Genomic DNA, 26,211 nt, shown 5'->3' on the forward strand with positions numbered 1-26,211 from the left:
GCACCAGATGATGTTGCTTGAATTCTGTTTTCTTTCTGTGGGCTGTTGGTAAAGGTCTCCTCAAAAGTTCTCCTAAAGCTTTCCCCTGGCATGGGTCATGCCACGCGATACTCACAAAGAGAATGCATCTCAGCTGAGGCCTGCATTCCCACCAGTTTCTGTCCTCACTCTTTTGCCTAACAGGCTTCCTTGCCACACCTGTGGATACACCTTTTTCACACATGGTAGATCAGGTGGCAGGTGTTGGTCTTTTGCAAAGCTAAATGAATTCTTTTCCTAGGCTTGGAAGTCTGTCGCATTTATTAGAACTGCATATTGATCCAGAGGACTGTGGCTGAGATGATCAAGAATGAAGCAACCAGAGCAAACCAGAAGCTACAACAAGGGCCTCCACTCAACTCTCAAACCCTCTGTGGGGTGATTCTAATGAAGGTGATGTAAAGCATGTGTCAGACAAATGCCTCATGGATATTCATACATTCAATCTTTTTAATAGTCCTTACATTTAATTCTACTGCCTCCAAATCAAATTGTAATCCGACATTTTCAGGTCTTATTAGCTTATAAAACTACAGAAGTACACGCATAAGTACTTGTAACATGTACAATGTATCTTAGAAATGGATTATATATATATATATATAAATATATGATCTTTTTTTGGATATACATATATTCACATTGTTTAGAGTTGCATAATATATCATTATATGGCTATATCATAAGATACTGCATGAATTTAACCATAGGGCTTACAGTGATTATGATAAGATTCATATCAAAAAAATCTCAGGCAAAAAACTTAAGACAAAACACATAATTACTCAAAAATTTTAAGTATGTAAATTATATTATTACTCCCAAGTCTGTTGATTGTTTTTATTTTTTGTTTTCTTTTGGAACTGAGGATCAAATAGAGGGGCACATTACCACTGTGCTACATCCCCAGTCCTTTTATATTTTTTTTGTTTTGAGACAGAGTCTCACTAAGTTGCTGAGGATGACCTTGAACTTGTAACCCTCGTGCCTCAGCCTCTTGAGCCACTGGAATTACAGGCATGCACCACTGTACCTGGCAAGTCTGTTGATTCTTAAACAAAACTCAGCATAAGTTGAAGTTTTCCAATTATTTGGGAAAAGGTAAACCTTTGAATTCCATGCTGAAGCAATTGACAAATCTTGGGTGTGGCAGGAGGAGGCAGTTAGATCTCTGTCCCTTAATAGTATCTCTTTAAAATTGTTTCACACTTAATATAAAAAACAAAATATGAAAATTCTATGAATCATAGGTGACAATATTCATGATTTTGGAGGTGAAGAAGCCCTTTTAGAGTGTGGCATAGAAAGGAAGCAATCATAAAGAAAACTATCAATAGATTTGACTATGTCAAACTTTTAAAGGTTTGAATATTTAAAAATGTAAGACAAAAATCTTAAGAACAAAATGTCTGTGAAGTATTTGACACATAAGTGAAAAAGTTGCTCTTATTAATATACAATGAGTAAAGGGAAATGAGAGGGAGGGGGTATGAAAGATGGTGGAATGAGACAGACAGTATTACCCTATATACATGTATGATTACACAAATGGTGTGAATCTACATCATTCCCAACCATAGACATGAAATGATGAATTCCATTTATGTACAATGAATCAAAATGCAGTCTGTAAAAAATTAAAATAAAAATATTTCAACTTAAAAAAAAAAGAAAAACACATCTCAAAAGAAAAGTGGGCAGAGGACATAAAAAGCTAATTTACCAAAAGAGTACAAATCTCAACATATCTATTTAACATTCTAATAACTCCAAGAAAAGCAAGATACAATATTGAGTTTTTGTTTTGTTTTTGCTTATCAAATGATAAAACATAAGAGAATACAACACATCCAGAAAATAGTTACTTTCCTGATATTCCTTATATGTGAATATATTAATACAACCTTTCTGAAAGAGAATTTAGCAATTTTTATCAAATACTTTCATTGTGTGTATCTTTCTACATTTAATGGAGTTAATGAAAGAAAGTAATAACAGAACTCAAAGATTTATACAAAGGGGTTTCATCTGTGTTTGTAGCAATAGAGGCAAATTGGAAACAATCTAAATATCAACAATCAGCATATGATCAAATGTATTATGGTACACAATAGTATGATGGATATTTATATAGTCACTATAGATCACAGTTTGCAAAAATATTTCATGAATTGTAAAATAGCCACCATATCTATAGTAGTAGAAAATCATCAGAGATAAATAGCAAAGGTATGTAAGGCGAGGTTAGCAATAAAAATGTCTTGATAATGAAATTAAAGATAATTTTTAGTTTCCTTTTCTTTCTTGTTTTTAGTATTTGCCAAATCTCCATAAGGAGACAATTTTATTTTCAGTATAAGAAAAAAATTGCTAAAATAAAAAATAAACCAGATGGTATAAATTACAACATAGTAAACTGTCTACCAATTCTATGTGTGGGTAGAATAATGATAACATTATTTACATCTGTTGAGTGCTTTACAATTGACAAAGCGTTTATTATCTTCCATGATCATCCCAACAGCTCTGTGAGATAGACAGGATAGGACTATTGCTTTACAGATAAGATAAGGGTTGAAGGATCACAGATGATGGAACCAAGTCTAGAAGTCAGGGTTCTTGATTTCCTGCTCAGTGTTCTCTCCCTGTCTCAATATCTATCACTTCCTTATGGTTTTAAAGTAGGATAAGACCTGCAGTGTGGGGCCTGATGGTTCTCAGATCCCTCTTTCTTTAGCACAGGACTTGGAGACCCATATAAATGCCTCATTTCATTTTCAACTTATTTTTTTTTTAATCAAAGTAGTTTGTGAATAAAATTTTGAAAGTCAAATATTCCACAAGGATTTTAATGCAAAACAGTTCTCTGTCCTAAAATTTCACCATCCAACTCCACCTAATATTCCCTCTCCCCAGAGGCAACAAATTCCAACTATTTGAGCTGTTTCTTCTGATTTTTATTTCCATGTTTCTTAGTAATCTACTTCTATGGTAGTTTCTCTATTTTTAACTTTCAGGAACTACCAATATATTTCCTATTACTGTAGATAATAATTTATCTGATTCTCCTCTATAGAGCCATTTCCCTTTTCCTTATCTTTTCAATGTATTTACATCATAATTTTGGTTAAATTTTAGTACTTCCATTAGAATGATTGTATAAAAAGTTTTCTCAACTGAGGCATGTAGTATACTATGAGGTGATTTCCTGCATTAAATTTTGTTTTCTCTCCAGTTAATAACTGGCTCTTTTTCTCATAGTTGCTTGGCAGTTTCATAATGATTATTCTTTTATCTCTAAATTCCACCAAATTATAAATTTCTTAGCACATTCCAATCCACCAAATAATCTGTCAGTTTCCTTTCTTTCCTTTCCTTGCTTATTTTCCTTTTCTGTCTCACAGGAATTTCATTTCCCTTTGTCTACACCATTCAAATATGGACTAGTTGCATTCTAAGCCTGCAGCAGGACTCTGGGTGGACCACCTTCCACCACCTTCCTAAGAATGCCATTGGCTCTCTCTCTCGTGTTTGTATCTTTTGTGTCTAGGATCCTACCTCCTCCACTCTTTCTTTGTTTACTCTTCATAGAACAAGTGTCTGAAAGGTAAAGTTTTTGAGACCTTATTTGGCTGGATATATTAGCTTGGAAATACAGTCTCTGTCATTCTGATGACATTGATGGTTCCATCGTCCTTTTGCTTCCAATGTTGCTGTTATGAAGTCTGATGTCATTTTGTCCCTTTATCCTGTTCATGTGACCCTTATATTTTTCTCCTCCTCTCTGGAAGTGTTAAAGATCTTCTCCTTTTCCCAAAGTTCAGAAATTAAATAGTGATTCCTGGGGATCTTCTTTCATCTAACGTGCAGGGCTGTTGCTGGGTTCTTTAGAAACTCAGAGATTTCTTTAATTGTTTCCTTAATGGTTTCCTTTTTCTCTGTTTCCAACATTCCTCATGTTCAAATATTAGACCTTGAACTGTTTTTCCTTTTTTCATCTTCTGTACCCCCATGTTTTTGTCTTTTTGTTTTATTTTGGGGATAGTTTCTCAATTTTGCTTAAAAACCTTTCTGTTGTCATTTTTATTTCTGCCATTATAGCTTTAATTTTCAGGAGTCTGTTTTGGTTGTCTGAATGTTTCTCTTTTAATAGTATCCTAGTTTCAGGTATGCAATATCTCTAAGTATACTAGTGATAAATTTTATGAAATGTTTTTCTGTCCCCTCATAGTCTGTATGTTCTTTGAAGGTGTTTTGTAATTATTTTGTGTTTATTTTTCCATATTAGTGACTTTGCTCAGATATTAATGGTTTATGTATATCCATGTACAATCAACTATAAAACTGATTGGAAATTTCAAGGTATATGAACAATACTTCTTGATTGGTGAACTTCCCTACAGAATGACCTGCCTGGGTCATTTCATTGATGATTCCCTAAGAGCATCTGTAAGTTTGTTCTCAGTGGCCACTTGATTTTGCCAGAATGGAATATTCTAGCCTCTTCATGGGCAGGATAGGTCTAGGTACTAAGGTTTCTGAGAGCCTAGTGGGGGAAGAGATGGGGAGTAAACTCACTATTCATACAGATTCCATTTACTGTTCCTGTTCTTTTTCTCAGTACATTATATCTACACACAACTGAGTTGTTTCCCACAAGTCCAGAGTTTTCAGGCTCATTCACTCTAGACACTGGTCTCCTTGTGTGCTGAGGAGCAGCCATCCAGGACAGCATGATGGAAGAGAGAATTTTAACAGTCAACCAATCTTCCCTTGTCAACTCTACCTAGATCCCTGCTGCAGGAAGTGCCTCAAGATTTCACATTCTGAGCTTTCCTGGGGGCTCCACAGTAACACATGGTTACCTCTATGCTTTTCCTACTTATACCTTACTTTTTCACTTTTTGAACTCTGCTTAAGTCACTTATTTCTTGTCTTCATTTATACTTCCAAAACATTATTATCTCTACTTCAGCTCCCTTTTTCACTTGTGGTTTTATGCCTTTTATCATTTCTCTCTCTTTTGAGTGTTAGGGAAGAATCAGGAGCTGGCGTGCATCTAGCCCTTGTGTGTAATAGAAATTCACAATCTTCTTCAAGGCTAGCACTCTACTCAGCCACTGCCTGGGTACTGAGGAACACTGTGACCTCACTGTTGGTTATTGCCAAGGTTGCAGGTGAACTTGGGACCTTAGTGTCCTCATCTTCAAAATGCAAACAATGATGTTTGTGTTACTGGTTGTTGTAATGATCACTGGAGTGATATCTGATATGTATTTTTACTGCCAACTCTTTTGAAGAATATCAATAAATATCAGTCTAATATCATTTCTAATATTGTGACTTCTGATTGTATTACAATGGGGAAAATTCAGTGAATTATTGAAGAAGATGGTATGGCAAACAGGGAATGAGAAACTTTGATGGCACATGCTGGATTATAATAAGTAGTAACAATGATGATGATAGCTAATATTTACCAGGAGTTTATTATGTGTCAATCAATGGACTTCATTTTAGAAATAAGCAAGTCGAGTGTGAAGATGTTAAGTCCCTCAGTCAATATCATAGAATAAAGATGCAGAAAGTCAGAGATTAAAGTGCCCAGTGAGTCTCAGAGCTAGTAATCCTACTACCAAGGTGCCAGGGTTTCTCAAACTTTAATGTTGTCACAAATCATTGGGACCCTGTTACAGTGTAGCTTCTGGCTCAGCAGGTTTGTTGCAGGGCTATATTCTACATTTCCAACAAGGTCCCAGGTGATGCTGCTGCTAATGGTCCAGGGATCACACTGTGAGTATCAAGGTCCCAGACCATCATCTCATTCTGGGCCATGTTTTTATTGGGCTTAGTTTTCCCAGGGCACAAATGAAACCATCCAATGTACTCATCTTGCTATCTTCCTTACTGTGTGCATGACTAGAACATCAGACTCTCCCCCCCCCCATTTTTTTTTTTTTTTTAATTTGGAACCTAGGATTGAACGCAGGAGTACTTAATCACTGAGCTACACCTCCAGCCCTTTTTTATTTTCAGTTTTTTGAGACAGGGTCTCACTAATTTGCTTAGGGTCTTGCTAGGTTGCTGAGGCTGGCTTTGAACTTCTGATCATCCTGCCTCAGCTTCCCAGAATCTGGGATTACAGAGGCATACCAGCATGCCCAGCTCAGACTCTTCTTTCTTCACCACAGGCTCTCCTCAGAAGCCCTTGCATGTCTCACAGGTTTACAAGCAGTTTCCTCTACTGCATTGAGGGCAAGACTCTCACCACTTGCGGCCATCTTTGAAGTCAGCCAAGGGTAACCCCTCAGTAGTACCACTGCTTCTAGTGCCTTCTCTGGACAAGTCACTCTTGAGGTTCTAACTCTGCATGTTCTGTAGCATGTAAGATCCTCAAGATGTGGAGAGATACTGAGTTCCCTCTCTCAAGTCTGTGTAGGAGCTGTGCTGTATTCCTTGCTAGTCAGAGTCACCTGGACCCCAAGCAGTCCCACTTGTGCCCTGGCTCTCACAGGGTCCCTTGGGAAAACAGGCTTGTCAGTTGCTGTCTGTAGCCTTACTGACCTGTGAAAATGTAATTTCTATCCTCATGTATTCCTTTCTCCATCATTGCCCTCTGGACCAGCTCTGCCAGAATTCTCCACCCAGAAAGTAAGTTAACTCAAGACAACTTTCAACTTGAGTGAAGGGGTGACGATCCATTAACTTACTAGACATGTGGCTATGTGTGACTCAGCTTAGGCTCAGCTATGCTCTGGGTATGACACAAAACATAGTAAAATAGCTTTTGAAGATGTACTTGAAATATTCAGAGTTCATCATGGGGCAAGGGGAAACATTAGAATAAGTCCGGAGTCTGAGATTGAAGACCAACCTCTCCCGCTACATAGCAGCGTGACTTTGGACATTTGGGCAACACTCTCTGACTGTTTTCAAAGCCTTACAATAAGGGGAGGGGGAAGTCTCCAGATTATCTTAAGGTGCACTTTCCAGTGCTGTCTGATCTTGTATCATCTTTTAGAAGTACTTACTTGTGTAGAAAAATATATAAGATATTTTTCCTACTTAGGAACATTCATTCTACCAATTAGACATCAGGGAAGTACTCAGTAGATATAGTTCAAATATAAGTTTGAAAGACTTGGATTTCCCTCTTACTAAGGAGTTGGGCCAAATGAACTCATAATAATAGGCAGCATTTCCACTATAGGCTCTTAGGTTATATTCAGCCTGCCAGAATGTTTTGCTTAACTCGGAGCATTTAAAAAACTTTCAGTCCATTGCCAACATTGAAAAATTAGCATGGATGCTGCCCCCATTTCTTCACCTACATATAACTATTTATGAGGTATGGTGTGATATTTCAACACATGTACACAATACATACTGATCAGATGGGGATCACTGGCTTATCTGTCACCTCAACCATTTACAATTTCTTGCACATCCAAATAAAAGGGAATCAGTATGTCAAAGAGTCATCTACACTCCCATGTTGATTGCTGCACTATTTATAAAGAAACACAGGTGTCCTTTTCAAGGGGCATGTGCCCTCTGCATTGTCACAGTCCCTCCTGGGTCTCCATTACTGATTTACATTACTCAAGTCCTCCAAGTATCTGAGTTTGTGATCCCCGGTGGGTCGTCACACTGAGGAGCTGTATAATATCAGGTGAGTACTTATCCCATTCAAATAATAGAATGGGGGTAATAAATGCCCACATTACCACACAGGCCAATACTGTTAGCTCATATTAGTATTAAGGAGCTAGAGAAGGGGTCCACAGACTTCTGTAAAAGAAGGGAAAGTAATGATGTCAGGTTTTCCAAGTCACAGACGATCTCTGTCACATACTCTTCTTGTATTTATTGTCCTTGTTCTTAAAAGTAATCTTTCGAAAATATGGAGATTGTTGGTTCTCTGCCTGGGCCCCAGGTGGATTTGGCCCACAGGCTGGAGTTTGCCAATCCCCTGAAATAGAATACGTGAAGCACTTACGATAATGCCGGGCATGCAGGGAGTATCGACAAATGCTCATTCTCGTTATTGCAATTTCAGGCCTCTCACTCGTGTACTCTGAGACATGGATGGACTCACAGTGCCCATCAGAACTCCCCACTGCCATTTCGATTCTCCTCTGACAACACAGAGGGGGACAGCATTTTGCCTGTTGAGACACGTCCATCTAAATGGAAAGCCCTGCATGGTATGTAAAGAGCTCCAAAACAGCACGACGAATACGGTGCAACTGTGTCATCACCATGAAATCAAAGCCATTGTTTAAGCCGTTTGCTAAACCACATCCCCATTCCAGTTATTCTGTCTGAAACGTCACCAAACAATCACAGCTGGACAAGGAGCTGGAGGTCCTCTGAAATCTGATTATAGGTTCTCTGTTCTCATAGCTTTCCTTCTTTGTTTTGGGCCCTTTAATTTCCCTCCCCTCTTCCAAACACCTTGTGTTGTATTATTTATTATTTAACTTGAATGCCAAGGATGCAGCTTGAGATGAAAGGCACTTGACGAAATAAAATTGCATTGTTGTATGAGTCTCATACATGCAGCTTGGCATAATTAAAAAAAGAGAGACACGATATTGTTTTCTCATTCAAAGAATGTGATGGCTGAATCTAAAAGAAATGTCAGTTATTTTCCCTGGTGTCCAAGGAACCCAAGAAGAACATGCATTTAAATAAAAGAGCCAAGGAGCACATCAAATGATGGTTGCAATGATACACGCACTTTTTTTTTTATTGTTATTCACTAGCAAATAGAACAAAATCATATAGGGGGCATGAACCAAGTTCCTAAAATACTTTGACCTAATTTTCTTGATCTGGGCACACAGTAGGTATATCATATTTATGAGGATTCACCACTCTTGCATTCATTTATCAAACACTGCTTGAGCACCTACTGTGCAGCAAGTCCTATGCCAAGGGCTAGAAATGGAGGAATGAATAATCAAGAGTATGAAATCTAAGAATTTATGACCTAGTGAAGAAGACAGATGTATTAAGCACATAATTCCAGCTAAGAACTCTTTAGTGCTACTGTTTAGTGCTACTTAATAAAGAACCAATCTTTATTAAGAACTTGATACATGCTAGGTATTGTTTTAAATTTTTTTTATATGATGGATCCATTTAATCACTTCAACAGCCCTTAGAGTTATCTGCTATCATAAATCTCCATTTTATATATGGGGACTCTGAGGCCAGAAGCTAATTTAATTCCTTATGTCCAGTTAGTAAGCAGAAGACCTTCGATTCAAGCCTAAGGGATTTGACCTCAGGGCCAGAGTCCTGGAACAGCACTCAACAGTCTCTTAACCAAGGACTTGAGTCACATCTTGGGATCGCAGTGCAGAAAAGCCCCTCATTCTACTTCCAGGTTCAGGGAACATGTGAGATGATGTATTTGTCTCAAATATTCCCTGCACAGAGAAATCGGGCAGGATATTTCATGCAGAGAAGGAGCACATGCCCCAAAGATCATAGTTGTAACAGACCTAAAAAAGAGCATTTTCAACCTGACCATTAAACTTGCCTCTTTTCTTTTTAAATAACACTCAGCATTACCAGTAGTTGCATATTCAATATTTGTCTTCCCTGTGGTTCTGGAAACTTCAGGAGGGCAGGTGCCTATCTTGCTGACCACCATATGCCTAATGCCCAGCTCATTCTTAAGAAATAAATTTGAGGCAAATGAATAAATCCAGTCAAGGCAGAGCAGTAAGATAAGGATTAAACTAATATTGGTCATCACAGACAGGGGTTAATGTTCAACTTCATTTTATACCCATATGAGCATTTTAAAATTCTCACTTCACACTGCTCTTTTGTAGACAGGCCCATGGTATTCTTAAAAGACTTTAAAAGCACAGTATTGTCAAAACTCCCATTACTACATGTTTCAGTAACATTCTGTACATATATCTGGAGCAATTACTCTGTGCACAGAATTCTAAGCATAATGCTGTACTTTACCCCTGATAGCCATTAATTAGATGAAATGAAATGATGTTACTGTTGCATGCAGCACATTTTAAAGTGCAAACCCATGTGGGACAAGAAATGAGCTCTCTTTTTTTCTCTTGTATAAGAAAGCCATGCCAAAGGCCAGTGCAGATGCCTCTCAAATAGTCAGGCTTTCTTAGGAAAGCTGGCAGGACCATCTTAAGAGAAGAAATGTTTTGGCTTTGCTAGTCATATCAACAGAGATGTCTGAGACTGAGGGTAAGAGGAAAAAGACAGGATCCATTTGCCAAACACTTCAGCGTCAGATTGGAGGAGGTTTGGTGATCTGATTATTCCCCTTGAAGATGTCTTTGCAAATACCAAATGAGAAAAGCATCTGTCTGAAAGGTTTCTACAGTCCTTATCAATATTGAAGGTGCAGAGACAAGGCTTGGTAATTTTTTTTCATAAATAAAATTTTTGATTAGAAAATTATTTTAAGTATGATTCAGATGTTTAAGACAGGCGTTTGATTTTTCCTTGAAATAATTTCCCAAATTTTGACCCAAAGATATACTTTTACCTACAACCTGGCAGAATAATGCATGATTATAATTCTTCTTCATCTGGAGTAAGCAGAAGAGCTTGGAGACTCAGGAACAGAATCCTTTCTGCTTCCCAAGGGCGCTATACTCATGAGAAAACGCAGCCAGCTCTGAGCCCAGTCTGAGAGTGGCCTTCTTCAAGATAATAGCTGAACTTCAGGATAAATACACTTATATAGGGGAAAAAGAGGAGAGCTTTGTATTAGCCTGACCTGAATTCCACTTTTGACCCTCCTACTTAGTGACCATGTGTCTTTGGGCAAATCACGAAGCTGGTGTGGAACAGCATTCCCTCCCTGCTTTGATTATATTTCCAAATCAGAGTGGAAGAGAAATGTCAGAAACAGCCAGATGTTCTTTTAGAGATAAGACAAAACAAGTAATGACTTGCCTAACTCTGAATTGGACAAAAATTTGAAACAACATATTACCTGGCCCTGCTCTGGCTCTGAGACAATATGAAACTTGAGCATCATTCTGTTTCTTTTCTCATTTTTTTTTTCATTTCAAAAAAGTTGTGGTATATTTACAATGTGCCAACCACAGTGCCAAACACAAAGGACACCATGGAGAGCAGATGTAGACATGGTTCCTTTGGAGACATTTAGTTTACCATGTTCTCCTATATAAATTCTCTGTGATCTGAACATAGACACCATGGATGACCCTTACTACAGATGATAAAACTGAAACCAATATTGGTCAAAATCTGAGTTTGATACAAGGAAGTGGAATCAGAAGTTAGTCTCAAATAGTTTGCTCCAAAGTCAGTGCTGTTTGCATTTACCTGTGGTATTTCCATTTTTGTACCAATAGCATCGTAGACAGAGTCTGTTCCACATTAAACAGGTGATAATGTACTTTTGCTTAGGCCATTTCATGTAATTCTGTGATGGAGATATTTTTATCATCATCTCTGTATTTCATTGATGATATTGAGCCCCAGACAGATGTGGTAATTCATCCAGAATTACCCCCGACTAGTTAGGGATAGAGCAGAGGCTAGGATGCCAGATTCTGACTCCCATATATTCCTTATTTACAAACTTCCAAATTCAGAATCTTTGAGCCCTATTTTTAGGGTCTTAGATTATTTCTATAACCTATGTAAATAATAATTAAGTTTCTACTAATAGGCCATTATGTGGCAAAACCTCTACAAGCAGTGAGCTGAGACCTGCAGGCTTGGAAAGTTATTTATGGCGAGCTCCAAGGGCTGCTGTTACTCAATCTTTGTGCCGCAGCAAAGCATTTACTTGTCTACGCAAGCTGGCTACTCAACTACATTTTTCTTTATTCCCCCTCAGCAAAAATGGGGAAACCAGTTTCCTGCATATGGAAACATTTCTATACTGCTAGATTTCCTGATGAGGATTGGGTGGGATGGGGGAAGCAGAATTTGCAACTACTCATCAGAAGAAATAGATATTTCTGAGAGAGGCTGATTGGACCAGGTTCCACATTGCCAAAGAAGTCTATAGAAAAGATTCTTTTATTCATTTTATCCCCTCTTCACCATTTGTGAAAGTAAGTGCTCTCTCAATCTGCTTATAACTTGTGAGGACACATAATCCAGAAAATCTATACTTCTTTTTCTTATAGTGCTGATCTCTGTGGTGGGTTCAGCTTTCTGCCCTCAACTCCTGAATAGGCACATCCAAGGAGGTGAAGCCTTCTTTAGATGCTGTGGCCGTACTAAATAGTTTTGAAAATTACATTACTAAATGTGTAAATGCTGTCTGAATAGACGGCACCTTTAAATTTGGCATGCCCAGCATAATGCCCTCAGTAAATCTATACATAACACATTATTCTATTCTCAAACAAAGGGCTTCTCAAGCTGCCAAGGGCATGACAGACGTTATGACACGTGATTTCAGTGTTTTAAAAAAATACCCGTTTCTCCTTTAAACAACACTTGCCCCTTGATGTGGTTCAATCATTATACAGCGCCGGTCTGCTTTATCAGGTAAAGACCTGTCCACGGCACAGGCAATCATCTCCTTTGCTGCTTAGAATAGAAACACAGGTGAACAGGGAGAAACCTGAAGTGTCTGAGTGACTTGGAGGAACATGGGGACACTTCTAAACCAGAGGGTTCAGTGCATGCCAACTACCCTAGCCCCTGCTCTGTTGCCTCAAGGGTGTCTGAGTGGATGTGAATGTGTGGCTCTCCTTGTGGTTCTCGGGGGCCCTCAGATCCCTCTCCTTTGTTGTCTCAGTGCCCTGGGTTGTGTGCCATCAGGACAGTTATCATCCCTTTTTACAGATGAGAAAACCGAGGCTCAGAGAGAGATTCGGGAGCTTCTCTCAGGTTACACATAAAGTAAGTGATTTGAATTCGGTTTTAACTCTTTATCGGACTTTTCACCGGCTTGCTGGAAGTGTGTGGGTATTGAAGGTGCTCTTCCCAGAATTTGGATGAAGGAGCACTGGTCCCTCTCTAACACCCTGCGGGATCCTAGACATCCATAGCGCTAGAGCACTAGGCAGTGACTCAAAAGGTCTTTCACTTTTGATTTTTAAATTTTATTTACTTCCTTTTGTGTGTGTCATACAAATAAAATTCATAAATAGTTAAGGATTATAACACTATTCTTTAAAGCACTTAAAAGGCAGTGGGGTGGATTGAATTTTTATTTAAATTTGACATCACTATTGAAAAGTTCTCATTCATACCTTTCCTCCAGTTCAGCTGAACTCCTAATAGCAAAGCTGATGTGTTTGGCTCCATAGTCCTCCCTCCCTGCTCCACCCCAAAACCTTTCTTCCTGTAGGACTGGAACTGGCACAGTGCTAGTGCCTAATAGCTGCTCAATAAAGAACTGCAGTTTTTCTTTGCTATTTCTTTAATCTTATTTAATTCTCCCTCACACCAAACTACAAAGGTTTTTAAACATTAGTTTAAAGAAGCATTAATAATTCATGCCTGCCACAATAAAGTAACTCTTTATAGTGACATATTGACTCTGTATTATCACATGTGCAAGATATACTTAGATAATATTCCGATCAATGAAAAATCGGGCCACCGTCTAGGAAGCTTTGAAGAATTTACAACATAAAGGGCATTTAATACTCTGTATGAAGCCATGCCTAATTTTCTAGAACACTTCTGGTTCCTATAATTTCACTTCTTTTTTCAATAAAGGCCAATGATTACATGTCTAGTGGAATGCAAATCTACCTTCATACCACTGTTAGATTTTTTTTTTTGTAAGTTCATCAATCAGGAGATCTGACTTAGAGAAATTAGGTCTCTGTAGTTTGATGACACAAGGAAGTCTATCGAGTGGACTAGCAAATATACAATCCTCTGCTTTTAGAATCTAGGACTCAAAAAACACACAGCAAATCAGTTTACTTCAGGGCTCCCATGCTTCGAGGGTATGATAGATGTGATGCCTACTACTGTTTACAATAACTATGCAAGCTGACCCTTATCATCCCCATTTTATAGACAAGGAAACTAAGGCTCAGAGTCACATGGCTAGGCTTTGACAGAACGAAGAGTCAGATTCTGGTCTGTGGAGTTCCTCAGCTGATGTTCTTTCCACTGCCACGCTGCTCAGGGACCCTGATCTCTTCCTCTGTGCAGAATTCACTGGTGTACAGCGCTCCAAGCTAAGAACCATTGCCTCAAAATGACAGAGGAAAATGGAGTTGGTCAGATGTGACCCAAAGCAAAGATCTAATTCAGAATCATTTAGTTTCCTGTCTGCCACCTGAGACCACAGTCATATTTCTCTAGCACAGGGGCTCGTTGGAGGAAGACCCACAGACCTACTCTCTCAGACTGACTTTTTATGGTGGCCCTGCTGCCAAATGACTTCCCAGTTACTCTCATTTAAAATCACACTTGCTACATGACAGTCGAAGCACCCATGCCTATACTCAAAATCCCTCTTGCCAGCTTTTTAACGGATCCTGGCTCACTCTTCCCCCTGTGCCTGTATCTCCAGGACCTGAGGGCACTCTGGAAAACCAATGCTTCATGTATCCTAATGATGCAAGAGGTGGAAAGAGCTTCCTGATAAAATTCACAGGTCTCATCCCTTGCCACAGCTCGTCCTGTATTTTTATGTTAAAAAAACAAACAAACAACAACTCAAAAATTCTAGCTATTAAGCATCTGATGTCTGAATGAAGAAGTACTTCTAAGGATCACAATGGGAAAAAACCACGATGAGAGATATCAGTAATCAACTACATAAAACAAATTTCTGCATACCAAAAATTCATTAAAAATAAAAGGCAAGTAGAAGTGACAAAGGTCTGATATTTTAATAGAGATGGATCTTTCATGAATTGAAAAAAAACTTAGTAGAAAAATAGACAAGGGTCATGAATAGAAAATTGAGACAAACAGCTAGTAAACATGAAAAAGAATTTTGTCTCCCTAATAATCAAAGGAATATAAATTAAAACATATTAAAGGACTAGTTTTTGTACATCAATATGTCAAAGGTGAAAAAGAAAGATAATTTCCAGTGTTTATAAGCATGCAGGAAGTGATTTTCCTTTTTTTCAGTTTGATACACACAAGCTTGCTTCTTATAACTGTACAACTTTGCATTTCTTTGACTATAAAAAGTTTTTAAAATGTTGATATTCTGTGACCCATTAATTCCAATTCTAGCACTCTGTGCTAAGGAAATAATCAAAGATGGGAACATGAACATGTTTATTATAGCATAGCTTGCATATTAAAAATTGGGTTAGGAGGAACCTAAACACTCAAAAAAAAAAATTAGTTGAATAAGTTAACAGTGTGTGCATTACTCTATAGGCACAAAACATTGACATGAGTAAATAGTTGTAATGGCATTAAAAATGCTCACGACACACACAGACATACATATGCATGCATACACACACACACATACACACATGCAATAGAATCTCAGTTGCTTAAAATGTATCCAGTACACATACACATACAAAGATGAAGGAAATTCACAAGTGCATAATAGGGATATTGCTTCTAGGTGGAGGAAATATGGTATTATGGGTATCAACTTTTTTCTGTTTAATATTTTCTATAATGAACATGCATTGCCTTTATATAAACAATTCCAATGATGCTATTAACAAATCAGAAAAGAAAACATGTAGGTGGCCTGTCTTGGAGGCCCCACCAACAAAGTCTCACAGATCCCAGTCATAGAGTTAGACAATCAAGTGGGAGCCTGCCTGCTTACTGTCAACACACCACTGAGGCAGAAAACTGTAAAATGCACCTTATTATTATTATTATTTTTTGGCAGTGCTGTGAATTGAGCCCAGGACCTTGCTCATGCTAGGCAAGTACCCTACCACTAAGGTGGGCATACCCCAAGAACTTATCACATGCACATTAATACCTGCTTAAAAATCGGGTACAATGAAAAAGAGGTATTTGCTACCACAAAAGTGAAGTGCAGTCAGTCATTATTTGACTTGGTAAGTAGGAACAGGTTATTCTAAAAATGCACCATACTTAATATAATAATTCTAAAAATATAAAAACTTTTTACTTAAAATTAATAAAAAGTAATATATGTGCATCAATGAATATTGAAAAAATATGGAAAATTGATAGAAGAAAGAGAATTATATTTCTGCTATGCAAAGACAACTATAATTCAAATTTCATTGTGTGGCTACCCTTAAGATTGCTATTTTATTTTCATTGGTTTATATTTGCTCTTTTTTTTCTGTTCATAATTAAGATCATTAAGATCATGGTATATTTTGTTTTCTAATTAAATAATGTTTAAATTAACCTGTTGCTTTTCCTGATTTTTTTGCACTAGAGGAAAGATCATCATAATTTAAAGGAATTTCAATTCACTGTGTGTGTGTGTGAGAGAGAGACTGATCATCTATGCCCATGAAGAACAGCCATACTAGAGGGTCATAGAGAAACCCGCAGGGCCAACTAACAAGCAAATACTATTGCAACTAAATGTGAAAATACGTAGCAGAGGTATTTTTATTACCTAACTTTGATCAGTATATTTTCAAAGATTTCGGAAGTTTTTAAACTCTCCTTTTGGAAACTGAGGTTTAATTTGTACATTCATGAGCTCATATCTTCTAGAGTTCAATAGAAGGTTGGGAATCCAGGAGTTTGAGGTTCTGAAGGCATTTTATTGTCTACACCAATAGAAATGAAAATGAGACCAATCATGGTTTGTACTTTTAAAGGATTTGTGGTTCTCCGTTCAAAGTAGCAAATACTTGGCAAGATGTCTTTGGGTCTGTAATTGCCATTCGTCACAATCACAGCCAGCTGAGTCATGTAGCCAAAGATGGCTCACCCCAAATATCAGTGCTCTCTGAAAAGATTCTGTTACTAGAGCAAGCAGTAACAGCTGGAGTGGTGTTTGCAACACAGTTGAAAGTCTCAAGAACTTCTAATACTTCAGTAAAATCCTGATAATATTTTAATTATCTCTACCCATCACTTGAGAAAACAATGAGTAAATGAAAGCAGGCAGAGAAAAGCTTTCTTGTGGAAAAAGTGGTACCCAAATGTCAAGAAAGCAATGTGATAATCAGATTTAGGTTTTGCTGCTTCTTTGATCTTAATTTTTTTAAATTGTGGATTTCAAATAGTAAATGTTAGCATCATAATGAATACTGTTTACCCAGTGCCTCAAGTAGTGTGTCCCTTGTAGATACTACAAATGTCAAATTCTTCCAGTTTTTGGTCTCACATCTGATGAAACTGACTCATAGTGGGAAAGACAGAATTTGAATCCAGTGTTTTATTTTTCTTCACCACGGATATCTTTCTAAAGCAGTCCCTGAATTATATCTATCATCATTACAAAGGGATCATTTTGGTCTTTAAGAAGAGTAAGTTGGAATTTATTATTAAGTTTCACAACCATTCTGATAAGTACTGGCAGTAGGACACTGGTTAAAGGTGTTTTTTTCTTCACCCTCTTCTGCATGGTCAACAGCTAGCATGTATCCACAGTCCCTGCAGCAAGGAAGGGCTCTGGGTTCAAGTTTGGCACCCATTATTGTATTTAATCCACACCACAATTCTATTGAGGGGGGAAGAAAACCTACCCATCAAATAAACTTACAAAACCCCATTTTTCAAATTAAACTGAAACACTACAGAGTGCTGCCTAAGACCCACAGCCAGGGAGAGGCAAAGCAGCCATCCCCTTCAGTTGAGAGTCATCCCCTTTCATTGAACTATTGTCTCTATTAATCAGAAGAACCTTCTCCTCACACCATCATAAAATTTAGAGCAGGAGGGCATCTTAGGAGGCTCCTTAACTATCTGGGACAAGGAACAATGAGCCCAGAGAGGACAGTAGTTTGCCATAGATCACACAGGGAAGGAATGGAAGTGTAGGATGTCTCCTCCCAATTTGGAGTCTTAAAAATAATTATAGTATTATCTGGTAAAGAATTGATAGTCACAGTCTTTACCTCCTAGGAGCTCAGTCTAGTTTGCATGTTATCTTACTCTTCACTCATTCCTTCACGTCAAAGGCCACCAGCCACAGTGCAATGTTAATGCTCTGGAAGAGGCAGGAGCCCTAACTGTTCTCGTACCTCCTTTCATATCCTTGTCCCAGGCCCAGAGCTGGACAGACCCACAGATAATATTTAGGAACACAGGGCATTTCACCTCTACTAACGGTAAATGACTCATGAAACCCTGAGCCTCTTGTTCTCCCGCACGTTCTAGACATCTCTCGTCTCCACCCCTGCAAAATGCTTTCATGAACGACCAATTCCCCCACAGTCTCCCCATCTGGACAGGGGCTCTGTGCTCAGAGTCCCTAAGTTGGAGCTCAGGAAAAGAAAAACCAGGAACAGGTCTTAACTTGAGGATGCTCTGTCTAGCGTGGTCCTGAGTGTTGATGCTAGCGTCAGAGGGCCAACGACCACAATTACAACTTTACATGGCCACTGGGGCATTTCCCCGAGTGCAGGAGTACAGCAGTAAACCACAGCTTGACCTTTCTGTACAGTCCCCTGGCTGTGTTTTGGGATGTCTTGTCTTCCTTAGAGTTTGCTAGAATTGGCTGGAGAACAGTCCTTGACTCAAATAACTGAAAAATATACTTAACACTGCATTGATTTTCCATATAATTTTATAAGCACAAACATTCTCTTTCATTTCCTGACAAACAACTATATTCCCCAAAGTGTCCAATAAAAATCAGTAATTTGCACATCACTGTCTTTGCCAGTGGCTATTGTTTGGGGTTAGTCACCAAGGCCAAGGTCTTTTCTCCTGCTGCCTCCATCCCTCTTTCCCCACCCCAAAACAAATCATAAAGTTGAATGGGAGGTTGTTGGGGTGGTCCCTATGTCGGCCTTCCTGACACTGTGCGCCAAGTCCTTTGTGGAAAAAGATAATTTTCAAGCAATACATAATCTCTCAAGCATGGAAAAAGGAAGCTAGGGGCAAAGATGAAAAGTGCTACACCAGCCTCGGCCCTGCCTCCAACTCAGATGCACAGACTGCACCAGCCGCCTCCCCTCCGCCTTCCCTCTCGCTCACCCCAGGCCTGAGCAACCACAACTCCGCCCCGTGCTTGCTTGCGTGCCAAGCTAAGGTGATTAATTCAGTGACTGACAAATGTCTGAATCCAAATGGGCACCAGGTCCTCCGCGGCAGGTGTTACTGACAATTGCATCATAAGACAAGCAAAGGCAAGAGTGGAAACTGAAAGTGGGATGTCCTCCTTCCTAGGACTCTTTCTGCTGTGCCCTCTCCCCCCAGCACAGGGACACTTCTTGACTCCTCTTTACGTGCCATTCCTCACATCCAGGACAGCCTTTCCTCCCAACCAACCTCTCCTGTCTGAAACACGACCCAGGCGGATGGTGGCAGCAGAGAAACAAAGAGAAAGGTGTGGATTCTCACCCAGAAGACTGGTCTCCTCGGTCCTAGAGAGCCACAATCCTCAGGAGATAGGATACTGTGGTTGCCAGGGGGACCCGAAATACCGGTTTGTCACAATCTTGAGGGAATTGGCTCCCAGTGCAGAAGGAAGATGTCAGTCATTCAAATCCTGATGTGGTGCTCAGCCTGAAGTGGAAAAATAAGAAGGAAGGGAAAAAAAGCATTCCTCAGCAATGGGTAAGCAGAGCAGTTAAGGCGATGCGCTCCCCGGCAAGAAATGCTACAGCCCTATCCGTCTGGACAGAGCCAGGCCTCTCTCGTAGGTCCTGTCAGGAAGTGTGCATTCTTGCTTGGTGTTTAGGTGTTGTTTTTTCTCCCCTTTTCCCTGAGCCCTGGCACTGGGGAGTGTGGAATGGCTCAACCTGTTGTAATCGAACATGTGGGTTGCTGCTTGTTGCAAAGATATTGCAGCAGCCTCTTCATTACAGGAAGTTGTTCTTGGATGTTAAGAATTAATTTCCTTGTCTGTGGTTGCCTGCTTGCGCTCTGGGATGGGGGTGGTGTGGGGTGCTGGGTGGGAGTGTAGACTGTAGGGAAAAGGGGACAGTGGGCAGAAAGGGACTGACAGTGCATTGATGCTCCCCAGAGTTCCCCCAAGCTGGGAAGAGTGGGCCAGAGGACCACCTGGGGTCTGGCTCTCGGGAACTATGCCACATCCAGAGGGGAGGGTGAGCAAATGCATTCTCTATGGATAGTTGGGTCTTAATGTCCCTAGCCCTAATCCTACCCCCAGAACTTTAGTTCCAACTTGAATAATGACTCCTGGCATCTCGACTGGCCCTCTAAATCTTAGGCTTCTGGATTATAGCACACTCATAAGGCAGTGCGGTCCAATGGAAGGAGGAAAGGCATCCATTTTTGGCTCATTCACTCACTTATGCACTTGTGGTCCATTCAGGTAGTCATTCATGCATTAATTTAGTCATTCATTCTCATAGTCATTTGCCTATTTGATAGTCATTCGTTTCTATATATACTTATTGACTCATTAATTCAAATATTAATTTACATTATCCTTTGTCGACATGTTCATGCAGTCTCTTGTTAATCCCTTCATGCAATCCAAGCCCTATCCTGAATGCATTCATTTTTGCATATGTGCAACATTTGCTTTTCTTGCAAGGGCTTGTTCCTCTATCTGTTCCTTCCATTTAACCATTCATTTACTCACAGGTATGTTTTTCAATCGTCTTGATGTTCATTTCTTTACGCACTTATTCACTTAACCTCTCATCTGTTTAAGACACATCCTAGGTTCTACTAAGTGCTTGGCGAAAGGAAGAATGAGACACCCTTCTTGATGGAAAGAGTTGAGGACAAAAGACATGGCCAGACTATCATGAAGAGGAAGGTGATGGATGGATGCCAGAGAAGCGGGCAGAGAGTGACCAGGAGAGTTTGGTCGTAAGGAGGGCTGAGGGACCTGGTGGGGAATGGGAGCATGGGACTTAGATTCAGTCTCACTAAGCAGACCAGTGGCCTTGAACCTCACTCTCCATTCAGCGTAGCTTTGCATTGCTTAATTACTCTCTCTGAAGCTCAGTCTCCTTATCTGTGTAATGGGGGGTATACTGTCAATGGCTCTGGGTGGTTGGAAGGAGTAACTGGAGGTCACAGATGTTGAGAGTCTCACAGATTAAAAATCTGCTCTGTAAATGTTTATTTTCTTCCTGCTTCCCCTCTAAATTCCCTTTCCAAACCTCTGTCAGCAAGTTCACCTTTGCCTTCTCTGGGGAAGGTGCTGGAGAGCAAAGCTGCACCCAGGCTGCTGGTTAGCTGGGAGAGCCAAAAGTTAATCTCCCAGAGGCTTCTAGACCTTGGAGGGCCCTGGAGAAAGGCTGAGGGAAACTGTCAAACAATCTTTCAGATGTAAAATCTGCCAAGTGAGTGAATTAGCCAAAGGAATCTATTAGCACAGGATTTGCACAAACTCTCTTCACCGGGTGAAAGGGGATGAAGGATTTTACTAAGCACTGAGTGAGATCAGGGTTTGGGAGCAACTTTAGAGGGGATGGTGGGGATGGGAGGGGAGGTGTCTGGCTGGCTCAGGGGGTGGGGATGAGGGGTTCTTCTTCTGCAGGTCTGAGGGGGAGGAGGGCAGAGAAGTTTGCCTCTGTCCACACCATTTGTAGACACTGCAGGTACATCATCTCACTTGTTTCTCACAGTAGCCTCATGAGCCAGAAATTATTGCAAATGAGAAAACTAAGAGGCTCAGCAATTTGCTCAAGGTCACACAATTAATAAGTGGTAGAAGCAGAACTGAAATGCAGGTCTGACAAACTCCAAAGCCTCTGCTTTCATCCACTGTCACATGTTCTCATGAAGGGTTTCCACCCTCTGCAGATAATTTTTTAAAGTTTCATTTAATTGGGATATGAAGGGTCATTGTCTAAAGATTTCTTACTATTTTTTTCTAAGTGAAACTTGAAGTGTGAATGACAGTAGGCCAAAGTCTTCAAGGGAATACATCAGGATTTTAATTTCAGAGTCATGTACAATGCATGTCTACAGTAGATATTATTTTCATTTTTATTTTAAAGTTTTTTGAGTGGTGGGAACATAAGAATATGACACCAAACACAAATGGCTCCATGGTTTACCACCTTGCTCCAAGGCTGGGGGCCTGGAGCTGTGGCTGTCTTGGAAGAACTGGTTTTGTAGCCCAGGCCTGCAGTAAGAAGTTAAGAATGTACCAGGTTTGGTGCTGGTGTTCCAGATATGTAGCCACAGGCATGGCAGGGACAGGAACAGAGAACTACCTCCTACCTAGAATCGTACCTAGCAGCCCCTGTACCTCAGGATGTGATTGTATTTAGAGATAGGGTCTTTAAGTAGGTAGAGGCAGAGACCCTGTCTCAAAATTTAAAAGGGCTGGGGAATGTGGCTCAGTAGCTAAGTACCCCTGAGTTCAGTTCCCCTTGATAAAAAAAAAAAAAAAAAAAAAAAAAAGGAGTTACATTAAAATGAGGGCCTTCGAATTGACCCTGGTCTAATCTGACTTGGGTCTTTCTAAGAACAAGAGACAAGGACACAAGAGGGACACCAGGGGCTCTGCTTGTGGATGACCTGTGAAGAGGCAGCAACAGGGCAGCCATCTGCAAGCCAAGCAGAGAGAGATCTCAGAGGAAACCATCCCTGCTGGTACTTTGACCTTGAACTCCAGTCTCCAGAACAGAGAAGGAAATGTCTGCTGTTAGAGACACCAGCCTGTGGTTTGTTTGGGCAGCACTGGCTGACTGGTTCAGTCAGGGGGGCATCTGTGGTGGTCCAGGGCAGGGAGGGTGACTTGGGGCATTGGGAACAGTGACTATGCACAATCAGTAGGGAGGAACTTTGGCATCTTAACCACTACCACAACCCATCTGGGGCACACTGCTGAATCAGCCCTGAGCACATGTGACATGAACAAAGGGGAAGGGGATGGGGGAGAACTTGCTCAGAGGGCCATTCTTAAGTAACCAGAGACCCAGTGTGGCACAGGTGCAGGGGCAGGTCAACACCAGGTCCCGCCGAGGGAGCTATCATGTGGGGGAAGCATGAAGACCTCAGGGTAAAAGCTGCAGGCTGAGCACAGTGGCTGGTTTTATTTCCTGAACCTTCCACTAAAACGACAGGAGTTTTGTTTGTTTCTAAGGCATAATCTGATGGAGACAGGGAGAATGGGAGTGAAGAGAGTCACAGCAGCTAACAGCAGGTGACAAGGGACTAGAAAGCCCATCCTGAGTCAGTGGAGGGGGAAGCTGACAGTTGTCCCAATTTCCTCTGTCAAACCTGCAAATAGCTCAGAAACTGGCAGCTCCAGGTAATTCTGGAACTGCAGAGTGGAAAGAGGTTCCATCCCTAGAACCTCTGCCTTGCTTTACCTTTCTGGGAGACTTTCATTGCCCATCTGACGGGGAGCATGCAACAGCAGCTCAGCACTGCAGGGCGCCAGGTGAAGCAGAGGCAGGACACCACACAGCAGGAGGTGGCGTATATATCTGCTCACAGATGAGGAAGACCAGCCCTATTGCCAACTCCTGACCACAGGCCAGAAGAGGTTACTACTGCTGCTAATTGCCTCCAATCAGTGGGTTAAAACAATACAACTTTATTATCTTACAGTTTCAGAAGTCAGAAGTCCAAAATCAGTTTCAAGGACTAAAATCAAGGTGTTGGCAGGACTATGTCCCTTCTAGAGACCTAAGGCAAATCTGTGCCTTGCTTTTCCAGACTTGTCAAGGCTGACCACATTCTTTGGCTCAAACTCTTCTCACTCCAACCTCTGCTTCGTGGTTGCATCTCCTTCTTGAAGCCTTAGCCTCTTGCCTCTTTCTTAACAGAACCTCTGTGATTATGGTGAACCCACTGGATGATCCATGATAATCTTGCCATCTCAAGAACCTTAACTTGAAGACATCTTCAAAGTGCCTTTTGACATCTATATAACATATTCATAGGTTCTGAGGATCAGTTGCATGGACTTTTTGGGGGGAGCATTATTTTGTTGGTCACATGGGGCATCAAAATATCTACTGTGGGAGTCTAGTTAATGAACCTGACTAGCTCCAAGAAGAAGGGACTAAAGGGACTAAAGGGACTGATGATAGGGGTTCCCAACACTTGACTGTGCCAGCTGTCCTACAGCAACACTCATATAGATAAGACCCACCTGTGTGCTCAAGTAACTTTTCATCTCCAGTATTTAAACATTGGCAGACATCTGGGAAGAACCATTAGCATGGAAGATGAAGACTAAAACGGAGAAAGGAGATTTGGGGGAGATGAAGTCCAGGTAGGGAACTGACAGTGTGAAAAGAAAAACAGGAAAATGATACACATTAGGTTTGGAAGATAAAGCTCAGAACTTTTAGGAAATAATGCAATAACTAAATACAAAACCAAGGAAGTGGAAAATATGAGAGAATAGTAAGTATGTTGGCAGACTGACTTAAGAAATTCCATATCTAAATGATAGGAGTTCCAGAAAGGAAAGCACAGAAAACGAGTAAGGAGATCAGCAGTAAAATAAGTCAAGAATGTTTTCCAGAATCTAAGGGCATGTGCTTTGAGATTTAAGAATCCATTGATTGCCTAGATAAAACTATACCCACTCAAGGTATATCATTGTGAAGTTTCACAACTTTGGGGAATAAGGAAAAGTTTTTAAAAACTTCCAGAGAGGAAAAGAATCCTGCCATGAAAGAAGGAATATGAATGTCTTTGGTCAGCTCAGTGGCAATGTTGGAAACTGGAAGGCAATGACTGATACCTTCAAGATCTCAAAGGAATCACTTCCACTCAATTCTGTGGGGTGTGGGATGCAATAGGAAGCCAGGAGGAGGGAGGTACAGATGAAGGTAGAGGTGCTTCCGACATAGAGGACATCAGTCCAGAAAGAGAAGGCCTGAAGATTTCAGTAGAACAACTGCATCCTGCTCCCAGCCCCTCCCAGTCAGTGGTTAGAAGGAGACTTCTTGTCATCTCTTAATATAGTTGCCTTTGCTGCCAAAGAGCCAAGAGAAAAGTTTTGTATGGTGAGCCTGCTCCTATGTAGGTGGATGCATTCTCTCAGCCTCTACCTGTTATTTGGTTCCATTTTTACAGATCTGATGCAGTTTTCCCTCTGGCTTTCTAGGTTCCCTCTAGGCTTTCTAGGCATTTTCTAATGCCACACCCATTGCCTGGGGCACTGTCTCCCTGACACAGCCACCCTGTGCCAATCTTTTTCCCAAGTTGGGCTGGAGATCACTCCCTGGGACTGTGATGCTTCTGCTGAGGTTTCCACAGGCTCGTTCACCCATGCAGGGAGGATCCCATCTACCTGATGTCCTGAGGTTCCTCCTCATTTGGTCAATGTCAATGCGCTCCGGGCTGGGAACTCACCTAGGCCTCTTCCTTCACTCCCCTGACTGTGGGAGCCCATAGGAAGGTGAGAGGGGGATAATACAGCTCAGGACATCTCATGCCAGAGCATCTTGGCATAGAACACATTTTCAGCTCCCCAAATAGAAATCCAAATAGAAAATGAGGCTAAGCAGGGAAATAAAGAGACTCAGCCTATGTTTGCCTGGCCAAACCTTCACCCTTTGCCATCCTCCCTGAGATCACATTTGAATATTAAAGAGTGAGAGTGACATTTATTATGGCAGTCATCTTGAATCTACCCCAATTTAAAAAAGTAAATTATTAGCAAACACCAATCAGATAGTGTTATGAGCTATGAGTGGTACAAATTACTTATACATACTTCACTGCCATCCTTGACATATCAGTTTCAATATGATTTATTGGGAGGGCAAACACCCTTTCTCTTGTATTTCATAATGTTCCCAGAAAGCTGCCCATTGATTGGAGAGAGAGTTGGGTAGTAGAGTAAGATCCAAAACTACTAGTGGAAACCGGTTTCAAGGAATATTCATAGTACACCTGCTATGTACCAGATGCTGAGCTATAGGATTGAAAATGTTCCATCTGATTAAATTATGGAGGTGAAAAAAACTGAAATTTTTATTATGAATGATAGCCACTGATAAACCGTGCATCATGGATGAGTCTGTCAGTCACCCCTCCTGTTTTGCATCTTTAAAGTAGGGGCAACATTTTCCAACTCAGCCAAGTCAATGAGGTAAAGGAATACGTAGCCAACCCTGAATGAGTCCTCGTGTTTCACAAGTATTGCTACTGAAATTGTTCTTCTGG

The 26,211-nt window shown here is 40.4% G+C and overlaps 1 protein-coding gene and 1 long non-coding RNA gene across 2 annotated transcripts in view; one reads left to right on the top strand and one right to left on the bottom strand.

The window, feature by feature from the left end:
• TENM4 (teneurin transmembrane protein 4) overlaps positions 1-19,768 on the bottom strand; it is a 737,381-nt gene extending 717,613 nt beyond the window's left edge. Inside the window, exon 1 of the mRNA XM_079105080.1 lies at positions 19,489-19,768. The gene's annotated coding sequence lies outside the window, so the exon portion shown is untranslated. The remainder of the gene's footprint in view (positions 1-19,488) is intronic.
• Positions 19,599-25,120, top strand: LOC306640677. The gene is made up of 4 exons (XR_013757856.1): positions 19,599-19,704; positions 20,771-20,931; positions 22,545-22,742; positions 23,853-25,120. It is a non-coding gene; the product is annotated as an uncharacterized lncRNA (long non-coding RNA).
• The last annotated feature ends 1,091 nt before the right edge of the window (positions 25,121-26,211 follow it).

Source organism: Sciurus vulgaris (assembly GCF_902686455.1).
Source record: "Sciurus vulgaris genome assembly, chromosome: 11".
Classification (NCBI taxonomy): Eukaryota; Metazoa; Chordata; class Mammalia; order Rodentia; family Sciuridae; genus Sciurus; species Sciurus vulgaris.